We start from the raw sequence: 17,319 nt of genomic DNA, 5'->3' as shown, positions 1-17,319 counted from the left end.
TCTGTAGACCGCTCACTAGCTCCAGGTCTCTGACCGGCAGTCTTTGGGACATTGAAGCACACTACAGAGAGTGTGGTACCTCTTGAGGCCTCCTGGGTTTTTCCCCTCCAAATGAAGCAGAGTTGTGTGTTGAGGAAAGGAACAGTAATGTTTCAGTCTCCTCCTGGCACGCAGTGAAGAATTTGCCAGGATGTGTGCGTGCTGCCAGAGGCAATGAAGTCCTGCAGTTCAGATGTAGCCAGAATCAGGTTTGTTTGTGGGGACGTCTGTCTTCACTGACTGTAAAAGTAACGTAGGTAGGTGATCCTCACTTAGTGCTAAAGATAGCTTCTGTGAAAAACACCCTCTCTGCTAGAGTCATGTAATTTATCTCAGCTGAATGGGTTTGTGGTAGTGCGTAGGTATTTGCTTAGGTCAATGTGATGGGTGAAGTAATCACAGGGAGGGATCTGGGTATGGTTATCAGTGTGTAGATTAATAATATCTTTAAATATTTGGTCTTTCCTGTTTAGGTGAACTAAGACCAAACAGTTTTTGTGATCATTCCAGAGACCTTTTAAATGCAATGAGCTGCAAATCCTATCCAGACCATCCTGTAGAAATATAAATCTATTAAAAAGTGCTTAATGTTGTAGGATTAAGGCGTATCTTAAAAGGACTAACCAATGTTGAAAACTCTTCAGTGGCTTTATCATTAGCAAAACAACTCTGGAGCATGCTTCAGCAGGATGAGTCACTCATACTGTTTTCAAGTTTAGTGAAAGCTCATTGAGATTCAGTGACATACATATTTTTAAAAGGTTTTAAAAAGAGTGTATGACTCCTGGAAGAGAATAACTAGGCTTTTGAACTCTCCTCGGCAAGAGTACTTTATTTTGGGAAAAACAAAGTACAGAAGTCTGGAGGTCCCTTCCCACCTAAACTGGACTATGAATGTACCGAAACAGGCAAGTGGATAGACAATGCCCCCCTTAGCTGAACAGGGAGTACAAAAGTCATTCTGGATTTGGACAGAAACCAGGCAGATGTTGAGGCTGGGATCAGAAAAGCTGTATGCTGTGAAATGCCTCTTGGCTTGCTGTCTTCTTGCTGGAGGGTCAGAAGGGTTAGGTTTCACAGCTATGTCTCATTTTTTCTGAAGAAGGTGGCTGACATCTTGACCCTACAGGGCAGGTCATGCCTGGTGAGGGCTGACTTAGCAGTTTACACAGGTGGATGACAGCAGCCCGGTTGCGTTTACTGGCAGGTTAGCCATCTAGCTGGTTTGCCGTAAGATATACACGTCAGTCTGTGCTCTGCTTTCACCCAGGCTTTTCACAGTCTGCCTGGTGGAGAAGAGGCAGCCGAACTGCTCTGCAGCTGACAGGCTGGAAGGCTTTCCCCCTGAGCGTGGTGGGGCAGCTCTGTCTGGCAGCGGTGTGCTGAAAAGAGGTGTTTGGACTTCAGTGAGCGTGTGCTCCTTCTTGTCTAGGTGCTCAGGCTGGCTGCAGCTGCAGGCTGACAAACATTTGGATGTGAACACCCGAGCAGAGAGTTGTGCTAACTGTGGTTTGCGAGAGGCAGTGGGCTGCTCTGCTGTGCTGCGTTCCCCTGGCGCTTTGGTTTGTGTTGTAGGAAGCACCTGGCTCTATTTTTGTTTCTTTCTCCTTCTGTACCGTTTTATCAGCTAGAGATGAGTGTCTTGCATTGGTTTTCCTCAGAAGGGTGAGTATTTCCACTGCTCTAGCTTTTACTGAAATAAATGCTCAGTTCCCTCCAGGGTCTTTTTTGAAGTTTGGAGAGCAAAGAAGATAGTTTTAGTTGCATTATGTTTTCTTAAAGCCATTTTTGAGTACTTAAAAGCTAAGCCAATGTACTTCATGTCTGAAGATAAGGCAGAGTGCACATGTGGTCTGTCATGCTGCCTTCACTGGCAGTAAGCCTCAGAAGAAATGAGCTTGACCACTTGCAACAATGAAAGTGCAGCACTGAAGGCATTGTCTTCATGCTATTGCTTTTGCAGGAATAATGTACTGCTGGGTCTTTCTCCTTCAGTGGCTTAGTCACGGTACAGAAAAGTATATTTTGCCTGTCCACTTAGCGTGTAATGTAAGCTTTGTCCAGCTGATACAGAGAAGCTCTGCGTGCAGAGGGGCAGAAGCATCACCCTCTGCTTCAGTTTGTTAAGGAGCAGGCTTGAGCTTGTGTTGTCCTTCTCCTTCTGAACTTTATATCTTTTGGACCTATTGAAAAGAAAGAACTGAAGCTTCTTGCACAGTCCAGTGCACTAGTGGTGCAGGAAGCAACTCTCCCATGTGTCAGTTTGTTAACTTACCGGCTTGATGTGGGCGAGTTCATGTGTAGTTTTGGTTTGCTGTTCTCAACCTTGATGAAATTGTGCTTCATTTTTTATTCCCATATTGTGTTGTACCATAGTGAAGGTTTAAGAATAGACTACTGGTTAAAAGTTGTCATGGCACTGAATGCATAAACTTATTGCAATTGTTTCCAGTTTTGCCATATGTGTGTTACTCAGAGGCTGCATCATGGCACAGCAGTCCCTCTTCTCCCACTCCTCAACCTGTGAGTGAATATAAACGCTGTGTGAGCAGAGCTGAAGAAATGAGAAACAGAGCAGCTTGAGAGGACTGCAGCCTAGTTAGCTGTGCCTGACGTCCTAATTACTGTCACATTTTGCTTTCTCTTCTGTGTTTTGCTAGAATTCGGTATGGTTTGAGGAAGGAGTTTCTGATTTTTTTCCTTTAAAACAAAATAAATAATGAAACTGACATTCAATGTTTCTCCTGTTTGGTGTTTGGGTTTTTTCCCCTCCTTCTCTTGTGCAGCCAGGACACACCCTGTGTCACTGAATACCCTAAAAATATACAGTGCATCTGGCCTGCAGTTCACCTGTTCAGCAGCATCAGCCTTTGAAAGAAGCAATACTTCAAAAATTAATTGAAATGAAAGTTGCATCTCTAAGGTGTCTGAGAGTGGGGTAGTGGACTAGAGATGGTGGTTTGTTACACAGCAACAATCTCAGAATATATGTAGTCTAGTATTAGCTCATGGCAAATACCAACACAGCTCCATACTTCTTGATGAACCCATATTGCCTTTGGCAGATTTCTTAAAATGTTGTGTCTGTGTTGTGTTTTCCACCCGTGTTCTGTTGTGTTGGGAAGCAGCTTTTTTTTCCAAAAAGTACAGATTTCTCATGACAAATATTTCATAGTTGTTTAAAACCTGCATGAATACTCAGCTTTTTTCTTTTCTTTTTTAACTCTGTATGCATTGTCAGGAGCTATGCAATGAGTTAGTTTGGAAGTGTCTAGGAGAGCTTTTTCAAATACTCTTTCCTTACTAAGTATGTAGTATGTGATATTTTTACTACTAAACTGCTCTTAAAAGTCTTAGGTGCTTAGGAGTACTGTTCTGAAACTTGATATGATATGATAGAGTTAATGTTTCAAGAGAAATGTCTTTACTGGGAGCTGCTTATACTCAGATTGTTTTGATGAAGTCTAGTGCAGAAGTAGGGAAAATCGTTTTGACTCATCCAGAGTTAAGGAGCTTGGACGACCTCTGCTCAGTTACTAGCCTGAGTATATGTAATCAGAAATGAAACAATTAAAAATTGCTACATACACTTTAGCATGCCAGTGAAGTGTTTAATCAGAAGTACCTGAAATGAGAGTGAGCTGTGCAAGATTTGAATTAGAATAAGCGCTGTCCTTGAAGTTCAAGGGCACCTTGCTGTGTGTTGCATTCCTGCGTGTGGTGCCCAGCCCTGGCAGGTAGCTTGCTTTGATGAAGTGACAGTCTTCTAATGTTGTTCTGCCTGTGCCACCTGTCTCTGGCACAGATTAACAAACACAATAATGTGTTCGGGTTTTGAAGCCCGGTGTGCTGTGGTGGAGTTGAGCTGACGTGAGAGGGAGCATTCGAGATGGTAAAGGGGCTGGCATAATCCAGACCGGGACAAAACAGCTCGATTCCTGCCACATAGCAGTGAATCTGGTTAGTTAGGATTTCTGCAGGGCAGGGTTGCTTGGTGTGTAGGCTCAGCACTGTCCTTGGAGGGGAACGGAGGAGAAGTTGAGTGTGAGTATGCTCAGTGCCCCTGAATGCTGGGACAAGGCCATCTGAGCTGGCAAAGGACGACATCAGAGCTGGCTGTGAGCAGATGATTTCAGAGGAGTCACTGTCTTTGCAGGTACAGGGCTGGGTCCTGTCAGAGGACTCTGTACTTTCTGACCAACTATTCAACTACAAAAATATATATATTTTTTACAAACACACATACACTTTAAAGTATGTACACTTTAAAGCAGCCCATGGCTCACGGTGCTCATTACAGTCTAGATGATGTAGTTTATTTCCAAGACGATGGGGCCTAAACTGTCACACTTATTGGATGAGTGCTTGGTGTAGTGTCTTTTAGTAGTGATCCTGGATCTGGCTTCTCTTTACTGCCAGAGAGTTCCTGGCCCAATGCTTACACTGCCTGGTGCTACGGTCTCTGCCATTTGAAAATGGGGCTTTCCCTCCAGCAAGAAACAGTTTTGTGAAATGCGTGTTGACCTCTTCTGTGATGAAGATTAATTACTGCATCAATGCTGCCATCTATAGATCTTTAGGTAGCATAGCAACAGATCTTTGGAACCACGGAAAACTGGTATAATGGGGTCATTCCTTTATAGACCTGCACTACTTAAGCAGTTTTCCTGCACAACTGGATATGAAGAGTGAAAACCACTTTGACTCCCCCATGAAAGGGAGGTACCGCATGGCATGGAAGCTTTGATCGTTCTTGTAGTTGTAGAACTGCAAATTCTGTTGTTGCTCAAAGAGTTATGGTTCATATAGGTCTCCCCCTTGCATTTCTTTTTGAACAATAAGATACAATTCTGAGAACGAGTTGTAAGCAGAGACTTCCTTACTGTGTATAGTCTGAATTGACCCTGAAAAAGCGAAGAATAGAAGACGCCTAGTGGGGGAAGAAGGAGGACTGCAGGCAACATTTACCATTCTTCTGGCTTTATTATATAATACAAGGATGAAAACTAAAATTAAAAATTAAGCAACCCTGTGTATTTAAAGCCACCCACCTCCTGATTTTGTTGTGTTTTATTTGTCTGCTGTGTCTCTATCAAAATAAGGCAAAATAACAACAGCTTTCTTACCACAGCACTTCATTTTTCTGAAGGAGTGGGTGTTTGTATTCTAAAAGTTTTATGATTAAATTATTTCAGGAAAATAAACAATGGCTTCTTTCCTATGTGGGAGTAGGGGGCCTCCTTTTTAGCTTAATAGTTGACCCTTGAAGGTTATTTTCAGTCTATGTAGGGATGATCAACTCTAAGAAAATCAGCTTTTCTTTCTGTCTTTACTGGCAGCTTGTGGGTTTTTTTCCCTTCTTCTCTTCCTCTTTCGGGAAGTAGGAACACCTTGTTTGTTCCTCATGTTCAACCGTAGTAAAGGAAGACAGGGATGTGGAAATCCCTTTGGAATTTAAAAGGAAATCCTGCATCTAATTGTAGATGTCTGTGCCAAACAATTCTGTACAAATGATAATTTCGGCTATTGTTTGCAAATGGGCTTACTGTTGCTGGTGCCCCATGTTACTTGATCTGAAGGAAAACAATCTCAAAGTCGTCATTACATCCTAGAAACATCAGTTGTTTTCTATCTGTAGAAGTTCTGCTATGAGCATGGATTGCTACAACATTTTTGTTTTAAGGATCTGGTATCCTTTCATACAAGGGATAAAATATCCCTCTCCATCATGGAATGAACTGTCTCCATTCCAACGACGGTCTATGTATCTCTCTTCCCTCTCCTCATATTTGTAGGACAGCTAATTATTTGATTGGGGTGGAGGAAAAAGGAAGAAAAATGGATGAATAATTCTTCAAACCAGCTGGAGATGTTATTAGTATGAGGAGATACTGTGTCATGTCTTTTTGCTAAATAAAGAAGGTATGATTGCTCTCTTAGGACAAAGAAGAGGAGGATAATTGAGTAACTTCACAAAGGAGGTCTTGCAGTGGCTGATGCTTTAAAGAAGCCCCTCTTGATTTACCAAAATAATGGACAGAAGTTGATTCAGTAAGTTCAGTGGTTTTCTGAGAAGGCACAGTTGTATGACTGAGACTTTAAAAAATAAACACACATGAGACAAAAAGCAGTGCATATAGTTAGTAAAAAAAACCGAACATGGTTGCTTCACTAAAGAATTAAGAAATTACAACGTCTCTTTTTCAGAGTTAAAGGACTTGGCAGACTTTCTGTATAAATAACAAGATTTTTTGGTATGACTTTTAAAATTTCCTCTTTGCTTTTATTTTATGCTTACTGAATACTCTCCTTTTGTTTAGTCATCACTTTGCTTAAGACACCTTGGTCTGTAGTTGTGAAAAAGGGTTATATGGTGGTCTTAATGGGGAAGTATTTTTTGCAAAGAAATCACTTCTCTGCTACAGCTTTTCTATTTTGTTTCTGTTTTGTCATGAACAAGCTAAACAATTTCCTGCCAGCAGTTTGGGCCTTAGAATACTCACAGAGCTCTCTTTGGAAAAAGAAAAGATGAGCTACAGCCATGAATGCAAAGGAGGTGTGAGTGGTGTCTTGACAAAAAACAAAATTGTGGGAAGCATTTTAATTTTCAAGTATTGTGAAGTAAGCCAAACGGTGCGAATAAGATGAACATCAAAACCTCTTTTTACTAGATTTTAGCCTTTGAAGACATGTTATGATGTCTGTTACAATGTACTAAATATGTGGTAAGTTATGAGAAGAGATTTAATTAAAAAAAAAAATTATTATTTTTTTTTTTTACCAAGAATTCAAAAGTAGTTTAAAAAATGGCTCAGCCAAAAAATAATGAATAGTATTTACTGTAGAAGAGGACTGAGGGCTAGCCAATTACTAGACTATGCTACAGAATTGCACTCAAACTCTTGAACAGCGGATATATGAGTCACATTTTGGTAGTTAGTTCCAACTTATTGTCTCTACCATGAAAATAGGTCATAATAAATGAGGCAAAAATAGTTTACGTGCTTTGCAACATAGGTCATCATAAATTGCCATCCTTTGGCTCCGCTCTGCCCAAGCTTTATGCTAAATACGGATCCTGATAAAAGATCATCATTTAGTGCTTAAATCAGTGGGGAGCTGGGAGTGAAGAGCCTCTTCAGTCCATCATGTAATGAGGCGTGCCCTTGGGTTGCTTAGGTGTGGACTGGGCGATGTGCTCCGTATGTGGGCTCTGCAGGGTGCAGAGAAGCGGGGTTTCTGTGCTGGAACGTGGGAACTCATAGCGAAGTGGAGGATCAGATGTCAGAAGCTGGCAGGAAAGGCTGAAGCTCTCACTCGCCTATGGTGCCCACTTCTCCCTCCCCAGCACGGTCAAAACTTGTCCATGCAAATGGTTCTGGGAGGTTGATGCTACCCTGTGCCTCTCTCTGCAGTTCCTTTATACCAGAAGCATAAAACAGGTGAAGTTATGGGAGCCATAAGTTCAGGTAGGACTTGCACACTTTGAAAAGAAAGTATTTCTCACATAAAGTAAGAATGGCTATGAAAACTAATCATGTTTAAAAGCAAATGAAATCATAACTCCTGAATTCAGGCATCGAACATACCAGGGTCCTGGATCACTACTGATCAGATGTATTTTCTCTGAGGCAAGAAGTTTGCAGAATGAAAATGTGTGTAATAGATACAGGGTTAAAAGCCAATCCCCATTACAAGTTGAACCATTCCCCGTATAAGGTTCCATTTTTGAGGTTATATGTGTCTCAAGGGCCTCTTGAAGTAAGTGCCTATCTTAAATGAAGTTGCCTGCTCTTGGTTCAGTAGAGTGGCTCGTGAATGGCAGCTTACCAGAATAAGCATCAAGATCCTTAACAACTGCTAGTAGCTATCTACTCTTTAGATTCATAAAGATTGTAAAAGGCTCAGCTGACCATTGTAGAAACGTGAGTTTGCTGCCAGGCTATACCTGTCCAGGCTTGGAGGGCACTTTACTCAGGCTGGGATGTGTACCCCCACGTCCCTCAGGACTTGTGTAGCTTCGGTGAGCCGCTTGGCAGTTTGTCCATACATGATGCTTTGCTCGTTGCTTGCACATAGGCACAGTTTGAGAGCATACGGCAGCGGTAAGGCACACGCCCACGGGATTACAGCCTTTTGTCTTCAACCATTATTAGGTATGTAGTCACAGGTTTCTGTTACCTGAACCAGGAACCTTCTCCGATATCTTTGGAGGGACAGAGACCTTGCGTCTTGAGTTTTCCTGTCTGTGTACCAGACATGCAACAGCTTCAGACTAGGTGGGCTAGGCGATCATTTATCCGTCAAGGTTCAACTTATCCAACCAGTGATAGCGGACAGTACCGAGGTGTATTACACAGACATGAAGGGTGACACATCACCCTCTTGCTTTGGTTAGGGATGTCGATCATTTGGTGGAACTTACTTTACTTATTGGCAAATTGAGTGGGATTTTGAGTGCTTAAGTCAGGTGTGTCACAAGCAGGAAATCTGAGATGATTTCTCAGAGCTATTTTTAAAAATGTTTTCCTCTGTTCTGGAGCCAGTCAGACACGAGGCCACCTTTTCCAGTTCTCTGACGATACAGAGAGATAGGGCAGGATGCAGATGAGTTAGTTGCGATGGCACCAGGTCATCTGAGAGGCAGCTTTTGTTCAAGACTGTCTCAGCTAACAATGCAGTCACCCCACATCTGCTTCTTTGCTTTTTGTCATTGCTTTCCAGCCAGGGGCTAGTGTTTGGGATCGGTAAAGCATGTCTACTAAACCCTGGTAAGAAACGGTCAGAAGCAGCAGCGCTTACTCTCTTGTAGTTCTTAAATGACCCGATTTTCCCTGTGGTGTGAGACAAAATACCTTTCTGTCTTTTAAGACTTTTGTTCAGTTATTTTATGTTTTTACTTAAGTGTCTCGTACACTTAAGAAAATAAAATCAGCTCCATAAAGGGATACTCAGCAGTAATCTCTGCTTTTCTGTGGAGAGCTTTTCTGTCACTTGTCACCATGAGTTTTATCAAGGGCTTGATGAGAGAAGTGGTTTTGTTTGTTTGTTTGTTTTGCTTTTGCTTAATGATCTTTTTCCATAATGGGTTGTTAATTTGGTGCTGTATTTCCTCACACTACTGCTCTTTGAGCCTGTGGTCACCAGCTCTTTTCACCTTTTGATGAAGATAGTGTTTTGGTAGCTGTGTGCTCTGCCAGAAGTGTGAAAAGATTCAAGCCCGTGTTGCTGAAGCAGTATAACATCCTGTGCTTTCCCTCTTTCCTTTTTAAGATTCTCCTCAGAATTCATCCCAGATTTCTACATCACTTGTCAGAAAATCAGCCTGCTGGTGTTTCATCTAAACCCTCATGTTTCTAGAACTGGGGCATCTCTGTGCCTCCTGGACATCAAACACACTTTCTTTTTTTTATGTTTATAAAGGTCGTTCAGGAGTGTTTCTTGCTTCTTCAGTGCAATAACTGTCTCTGTACAGACTGCCGTAGTGAACAGCAGACTGTGAGACGACAAGGGAGCTAGAGGTAAACACCAGGCATGAGCCCCAATGTCCACAGTGGAATCATTAAGGAATGTTTCCACTCCAGAAATAAAAATCAGTGTTTTATTCACACCTTAGTGAAAGTGGTGCTTTGGCTACAGACCTGAGACAGCATTTGCAGTAGCTATTGTGCAGTCTGATCTCTCTTACCCTGAGCACTACGTTCCTTCTTCAAGGAACTTCTTTGGGCTGCGGTTAAGAGGGGTGAGTGTTTGCAATAATCCTGGTGAATGCTCATACAAATATTCATTCAAAGGAAAAGAAGGACTACTTGCTTATAACTGGAGATTGGGATGTGTTCTCTATATGCATACCTCCATCTTCTCGTCTACTGCCGAGCCCCTTCTTTGTGTCGGAAGTGTGAGATGGGCAAATGGGAAAGACAGGGTGTGCTTCACTCCTTCCACGCTATGTTCAACCACCAAGGGGAGTAGACAGTCAGGAGTCCACCTTACTAGTATTCTTAAGCTAAAAGTCTTTGCCCCTACGTGCTTAAGTTATACACTTCCAGACTGTGAATGAATTATCCCATCCCCCCAAAATCTTGGTCAAATATGTACACCAGTAAACTCAACTGAAGTAATTTCTGCTTAATACAGTAGTGATTGTGAAAAGAGATTAAAGAGTAAGGGGACAGGATCAGAAAATGAGACCTAGAGTATTTAGACTCTTGAGGGAACTATGAAGATCGTAATACGTGGGGCAGAAGAGGCAGAATAACGGTAGACAAAAAATAGTCTTAACAAATGCAAAGTGACACTTAATCAGCGTAAGGGAGCTTGAGGCACCCGTGCTCTGAACTGAGGGCTCTGACTTGCGTTCAACTGATGGAAAGAAAGAGCTGTGCTAATTCAAAACATAAAACATGGCTTCCCCAGCGGTGTTCTCCACTCCTCTACCAGAGCCTTGCAAAGGAGGCAGCAAGAACAAGCGCGTGTGGCGCTTTTTCACCTGCTGAAGGTGCAGTTCGATAGCGGGGCTGAGCCAGTTGAAGTGTAGGGTGCTGCTTATGGAGCAAGCGCTTGGCCCCAGCCTGTACTTTCCTGTCTACCACTTGCAGTGCAAGTCATCTGACCTCCTACAGGCAGTGGTTATAGGGAGATAAAATAATGTTAAAAAAACCAAACCATGTATACATATGTATTTTTGCAGGGATCGTTTCCCACTGGCTTAAGTTTCTAAACCTGCTCACTTTTGGGTGGATGAATGCCAGCACCAGAGCAAGGAAAGCAATGGGAGCGCGTAGCTGGAAGGCAGAACAGGGATTTCCTCCTTCTGTTACCCTGTGCCACGGGATTCACAGTTGATTGCTTCAGCCCGGGTTCGGGGGCTTGAGGTTAAGGTGTGCATTGCTGTGGAGTCAGTAACGTCTGCCAGAGGAGGGGGGCAGATGGGGCAGAAGACCGTAAACTCTGAACTGGGGTTCTCCACAGTTTGTCACACCAAGCCCCGATTATAGTAACTGTAAGAAGAAACCAAAAAGTCATTATCGGCCCAAAGCTCTGCCCTATACAAAGCTGTGCTATCTGAGATAGCAGACTATAATAACAAATGGATAATCAGCTGTTTCTTAACTGGTATCAGGATCTGCAGAGGATTTTGAGGGTGTTTTTGAAATGGGGCAATGCTCCATTTTTACAGTAATTAGGGTATTTACCTCTGCTTTGCAGTTGGGATGTGAACACTGTCTGCTCTTGCACCTCTCAGGTAGGCACACGTGCATGCACACAAAATACACAGTTGGGTAACATTATTTAAGAAGAAGAAAGCAGTGGAGGTAATTTAACAAAAAGTGTTACCAGTAGTTGAATGTATCTGGAAGCAAGGTGGTACACCTCTGGAAGGGCTTCCCTGAATTGAGCTGCCCCTTTCAAATTCAGAGAGTGCTAAGTGGCATTTGTAATTGCAGGCTGTCACCACTTTCACACTTACTGTTTTTAACTGCTTTTATTGAGTGGAAAGTATCAAGCATGTCATTATTAAATAAGATCTGTGAACTAAGTGTAATTATTCAGATTGGAAATGTGTTTTTATTTAAGGGGAGAGAAGCTGGTCTGCCCTGCAGCAGGATTAATCTCTGCAGTCAGTATTCTGTAAGCAGCTTAGGGAGGTAAACATTACATGTATCTTTGCCAACTTGGCTACGTATTGCCAGCCGTCTTAACCCTTTTTAAAGATAAATGAGCTGTAATTGGATTTCTGTACTGGATAATTTTAAACAAGGGCTATTAGAAGAAGCAGTAATTGTTATGAAGAAACTGCACAATAGGCATATTATTATGAGGCGTTGCATCTCTCGGAGTGTTTTAATATTTGTCTATCAGAATCAGGGTAGCAGATTAGAGAGAAATGTGTTTTGATGTGGCAATTCCCATTATTCTTATTATGTGTGAGGAAACAGAAATGGGAATGAAGTTTGGGTTGAGCTGGCAGGGGGGAGGTGATACTACCGAGAGTTACTTTGTACCAACATTGTGAACTTTGAAAAATTAAATTGAAAGAAGAGGAAAGATAAATTGATTACTACCCTTTATATTTCTACAAAACTTTTTAAAATAAAAACAGACAATATTTTTGTCTGCAATAATATACTTTTAAAAAATAAAATAATTTAAAATTTCAGTCAGAAATTATTTCCCCATACAGCCAGTTTCTATAGGAGGGAGGTGGATGGAAAGAATGGAAAACTTGTTTGTTTCAATAGAATTGTAGCCACTCTGTTGGTAATCTTTGCTTCATGCCTGTTGCAAAATATTAAAAAGTTAAAACTGAAGCCAAATGGGGAGAGCAAATTGTGATGTTGCCCACGGTATTTCATTTGCTTGGTGCTGTTACCAAAGGCCATCAAGTGCTTTTTGGGAAGCACAGATAAGAGTACTCAAATAGTAAAATCTAAGTTTTCAAATTAAGATATCTTGTTATTTCACCAGGTTTTTTTTGACAAATAAAACACAAGTTTATTTAGCTTCTGAGATATTTGTGGTTTTGTTGACACTAGTATTTAAGCTTTTATGAATGAAACACAGAAATCACTACAAATGTTTAGCCATTTTTTCAAAGTTCATGTAGCGTTAATTGGTTGTTATATTTTTGAGTGTTTGTCGCCACCCTAAATACCCTAAAAAGTAGGATTTTTTTCAAATTCATATTTTAATTCCTTGTTTTCTTACAACCGCTGCTTGATTACAGTTTTTCTCAGAGGGAGCGCTGCTTGATTCTCTCTCACAGATTTTAGGATAGCTCACTGTTAAGTTCTCCATGACCAGTAATTTGCTTGCATTTTTTTTCTTTATTATTCTCCACAAAACCTTATCATTAGTTTGTCCACTTTTGTTCTGCTCATAACAAAAATTCATTAATTTAAGTTTTTTAACTTAGTTACTTTGATCTTTCTGATTTGAAAGAATACTTTTTGGAGAAAAAGAATTACAACTCATCTTTTATCCTACTGGTGTTGACAGTTGGAAAAGTGATAAATAAAATGCTAAGTGTTTAGCACCAAGGAGAGGACAGTTCTTTCTGGATCCTGATAAGAAAGGCACAAACACTTGCAAGGCAGATAACTATTCATTAATAGCCCAGAAGAGCCAATAGCAAGTTATGAAATCTTATGGCCCTTCCAATGCTGGGAACCCCAAGACGTTACGGCGTTGGCTGAACCTCTGGTCAGGGACAGCATATGGTGCAGATCCCATCCATGGTGCGGTTCACCAGCTCTGAGATCACTGGTGTTCCTCCAGGGTCTTGCTCACCGTACAGATTCATCAGTCACTGACAGAATCAAGCCAGGAGTGAGGACTGAGCTTTTAAGACTCCCTTGGACAATATACTCTCTTATTCTTATCTCATTAATAAAGCTGCAGTTCCAGAACTGTTGCATATAATCATTCACATGAATGAGACAATACACTATACATGTACTTAAGATTACATGTACATTGACTACGCATTGAGTAATTATGTATTAACTGGGCATACACTGATTAATTATACTATTGATTAGATACACTTTGAGTAACTAGCGGTCACACAGTATCCATGATACAGAGGCATACACCTCGATTAGTGGTTATGTGGATCACTAACGCTTCACAGAATAGTCATCCACTGCTGGCTACTACAGTAGATAAACAAATCATTGTTGGTAAGGTTACTTCTGCAATTGCAAGCATTTTGATTCAAAGTACTGCTGATATTCTGATTTCTTATGGATTGAAGAAGTATTGCTGTTCTAAGCAAAGGTCACTTAACTAAAGTAAAATTTCCTTTATAGTTCTGAGGCACTTCGCAGCTCTTGCTGAGTCTTGCTGGTATGCCCTGACATTCTTCCCCTCCCACTTGGCCACTGCTGTCATTGTCCTGTGTGTGGAAGAGTCCTATTGTGAGCAGTTCAGTTATATCGTCAGATTAGATGGAGCGTAAATCATGGTTTTTATTTGCTTCGACCTTTTTTTGAGATGCTGACAAAGTTGGATAAACCTGTGAAAAGAAAGTAGCAAAAACTTCTTCCAACGTGTCTGTGGCCGGTCAGGCACGCTTGCTTCCTGTTTTTGTTTGTGACTAGAAAGTGGCACCTTGTGAAAGAGCATTAGAATCAGATTTCTGAGAAGTAATTTCAGAATTCAAGCTCCATCTTTATGCCTTGCTAATCGTAGCTATTTTGACAGAGGATGTAAATTAACCAATAAAGATTGCTCAGTCTTAGAAGAACTGATTAAAACATTAAAGACAAATACTACTCTTTCTTTTTTTTTTTTTTTTTTAAAGTTGTGAGGGCCTTATCTAGGCCCTATGACAATGAGACTTCATCTGTAGTTAAAGTAAGTTATGGTACTAACTCTTTATTGATATCTGTTCCAAAAAATCTTTTTTATGGACATTTTTTAATTACAGTTCTGATCATTGATCATTTAATTTCAGCAGGAATTTGCAAGTTGCAGCTACAAGAAGCACTGCAAAGGGATATATGATGGCAGTGGTGCTCGACTGCTTCAGTAGAGATGCTGAGCAGTACAGGGAGTGCCTCCACAGCACCAGCAACCGTGCTATTAGGAAGGCAGGGCCGTAGCCAGGGGAATTAATTTTTCCAAGTTCAGCTTCCACGTGCAGTGGAGGAAATGTAAAGAGACTTTTTATGGAGGCAGTAAAATCTGTTCAGACAACAGGAGGCATTTCCCTGACCCTAGGCTCTCCATCTACAGCGGTCCTCAGCTAGTTGCTCTCAGCATGAGCTTGGCCTCTGTAGGTTTGCCTAGCTGTGGACAGCTCTCCCTGCGCTCCTGGGTACGGAGGGACTCCTCACGGCCAAGGGTATGGGATGCGGCTGCTAGCTGAATGGCTGGAACGGTGCAGGAGAAAAGCAAGGAGGGGCAAAGAGATGTCCTGGCTGCGCCCAGAGTTGTAAGCTGCTCTTTTTGGAGTCTTCCCTGGCGTTTGCGGTCACTAGGTCTGCTTGCCAGTGGTATCCAAGCATGCTAGTTTTAGAGTTTCTGCTCTAGCTTGTGGGCTAAGAGGAGTTAAAGAGGAAAGATCCTTCGTTTAATGAGATTAATACAATGTAATCTGTTACATCACTAATTTCAGGTGGCTTGATTATTGGTTTTTTTCCTGTCCACAGAACTGAGATACTTTTCTTCCAGGTGACGTTTTCAATAGTGAAATACAATGTGTTATCTTCTTGCGGGCCTCTTTCTAGATGCCCTGTCTGATCATTTATGTCAGTTTTTGTCTAGAACAAAGCCACTAGGAGAGATCATGAGATGTTGTTACGTGTTGGGGATATGAATGTGAAGCTTTGCCCTCTCTCCCTCTTTTAGCATAAATAACATTATTATGTATCAATCCTAGTAGGTAGCTGTGACACATTTAAAATAGTTGGTTTGCCCCCATCTGTGTGAGTGAAAGAGTAAGGTTCTCATGGGTGTTCGGGCTGTTTCAAGTAGCTGGCATTGTGAATACACTGTATTTATTTTTTAAAGGACAAAAAAAAAGAATTGTCCTGGAGTTGCCTTTATAGTCTGATAACTTGTCAGGAGTCTTCAGTTGTCTCTTTTTGTCAAAAATGCCTTACGTGTGCAGCTGACAGGAATGCTTCATCTCTTCCTGTCCAACTGGGGACAATGATCTGTCATTGTTACTTCTAGACAGAATTGCTGGAACTTTCCATACTCAGAAGTTGTAATATTAAGGTTTCATCAAGTTCTTAGCCCCTTAGTATCAGCAGCTGCTGATAAAACGCTATCTGGCTGCTTTGTAGGCTAGTAAGTTGAGAGTAATCAGTTTTCAGCATCTCTATATTTAAAGTAGGCTGCCTCGGAGTGCCTTCTGTTAACTAACCACAACTTCCCTCGAAAGTTACATGCCACAGGAAGGATGAAACTGCTAAGTCTAGCTTATTAGAGGGAGGAACATAGATCTCCTTGTGCATGGTATAAGACAACGTATACTCTTCTGGAAGGAATAGGATAACCACAAATGTTGCTGCCTTCAGAACAGGTGCAAAATTTGCTTTTTTAGTTCAGCCCTTTGCACAACATCTGTCACAACTGAGGAAAAGAAAAGAGGAAGAGGAGAAACTCATGGTTTTGCACTGAGGAAAAATGAATGCAGCTTTTTGGAAAGAAATCTAGGCCGTGTCTTGACCTTTCTTTATTTTAGGAGGATGCTAATGACAGCATTTTGATAAGGGCTTAAATAGAGGACAACACTAGGAGATTTTAAAGTTTTATCATTTGCTAGTTTTACTGCAAGGCCACTGAGTTTCGTGTTGCCTTCTTGTCTAACTTAAAGTTTTGACCAGATTTGTTAGTCATAGAAGGATGCAGGTTGAAAGGAGCCTCTGGAGATCATGTTGTCCAACCCTGGCAGTGCCAGTTTAACCAGGGCTGTGTCCAGTCAAGTTTTGAGTATCTCTAAGGATAGAGATTTCACAGGCTTTCTGTGCAACCTTTCCCAATGTCTGACTAACCTCATGATGAAAAAAATGCTTCCTAATGTTTATTTGTTCCTTGCTGCAACTTCTGCCTGTTACTGGGTGTTGACATCTTTTCTGTACCCCTGCTCATTAGGCAGTTGAAGACAGCGATAACATCTCCTCTCAGTCTTCCCTCTCCAGGCTGAACCATCTCAGCTCTCTGAGCCTCTCCTCCTATAGCATGTGCTGCAAGCCCCTTCATCATTTTTGGTGACCCTCTGCAGGCAGGACTTGTTCCAGTATATTAGTATCTTTCTTGTACTGGGAAGCCCAAAACTGGGTACGGGACTCCACGTATGATCTCACAAGTATTGAATGAAGGGGAAGGATTGCTTGCCTCGACGTTCTTTTGAACACGGTCCCGTATGTGTTTGACTGTGAGGTCACGCTACTGACTTCTCTTTAACTTGTTGTCCACCAGGTGCCCAGACCTTTTTTGCCAACCAGCTTGCTAACCAGGTGGTGCCCAGCCTGCACTGTTGTATGGGGTTATTCCATTTTGGATGCAAGACTTTGCATTTGACTTGCTGAACTTCATGAGGTTCCTGTGAGCACATTTTTCCAGCCCATTGAGGTCCTGTTCTTCTGTATTTAATGCATCTGAGCAAGGTTATCCAAATTTGGTAGTCGTGGGGTAACATCCTAGTTTTGAGATGTACCTGTATGCTACTGTGGTAGGAGAAGTAGATCAGTACACTGTTGATCTCCCTTTGTATAGAGATACCCTGTTCTCTTCTGCCACCCAGCTCGAACACAGTTGGATTCCCAT

The 17,319-nt window shown here is 41.7% G+C and overlaps 1 protein-coding gene across 1 annotated transcript in view; it reads left to right on the top strand.

The window, feature by feature from the left end:
• UBAC2 (UBA domain containing 2) overlaps positions 1–17,319 on the top strand; it is a 106,996-nt gene that overhangs the window by 26,042 nt on the left and 63,635 nt on the right. The gene's annotated exons all lie outside the window — the stretch shown is intronic.

The sequence above is a fragment of the Harpia harpyja genome, chromosome 4 (genome assembly GCF_026419915.1).
Source record: "Harpia harpyja isolate bHarHar1 chromosome 4, bHarHar1 primary haplotype, whole genome shotgun sequence".
Lineage (NCBI taxonomy): Eukaryota > Metazoa > Chordata > Aves > Accipitriformes > Accipitridae > Harpia > Harpia harpyja.
Note: the sequence above shows the minus strand (reverse complement) of the source record. Positions and strands in the feature narration are given on the sequence as shown.